Raw genomic sequence first — 915 nt, 5'->3', positions numbered from 1 at the left:
AATCATTCAATAATTTCCCCAGAGAATCCTTCAATTCCGCAAGTCAAGGCTTAAAGTTTTTCTTCAGTTTGAGAAATGGTCAGTGTGTTCTTCTAACGCCAGGTCTTTGCACATTTCATTACAATATTTGACTTTGTCTTCTCAAGCTGACCTTTGAAAATTTCTGTTCAGCTCTTGTACCTCCTCACTTCTTCCATTTGCTTTTGTATCTCTACACTGGAGACCAAATTTCAGTCTCTTCTGACATCCATTTTGGTGTTTTCTTTCTTGTCTTGTTGTCAGTTGAAACTTGAATGCCATGTGTGACCCTGCTGGTATTTAAAATACCTGTAGCATAGCTTCCAGAATCACAGCAACACAAAAGCTACCACAGCATGACAAACTGACAGACGAGTGGTGGCAGGAGATACTGAATGGTGTAAAACCAGGAAAGGTATATTCCAGAGTTGTTTTCTTACCATACTTATCCAATCGGTATGCTGAGCAAATAAATCTGAAAAACTGGATTATATTCCAATGAACATGGTATCAGGATTGGTGGAAAATTTACTAACAACCTGCGATATGCAGATGATTCAACCTTGCTTGCTGGAAGCAAAGAGGATTTAAAATACTCATAAAGATCAAACGCTATAGCCTTCAGTATGGATTGTACCTCAATGTAAAAAAAAACCCACACAAAATCCTCAGAACTGGATCAATAACATTATGATAAATAGAGGAAAGACTGAAGTCAAAGACTTCATTTTGCTTATTATCCACAATCATAACTCATGGAAGCAGCAGTCAAGAAATAAAAGATGCCTTGCATTAAGCAAATCTGCTTTTGCTTAATGCCTTGCATTAAACAAAACCTCTTTAAAATATTGAAGAGCAAAGATACCAGTTTGAAAACTAAGGTGCACCTGACCCCAA

The sequence above is a fragment of the Chrysochloris asiatica genome, unplaced genomic scaffold (genome assembly GCF_000296735.1).
Source record: "Chrysochloris asiatica unplaced genomic scaffold, ChrAsi1.0 scaffold00043, whole genome shotgun sequence".
NCBI lineage: Eukaryota > Metazoa > Chordata > Mammalia > Afrosoricida > Chrysochloridae > Chrysochloris > Chrysochloris asiatica.
This window is presented reverse-complemented; position numbering follows the sequence as displayed.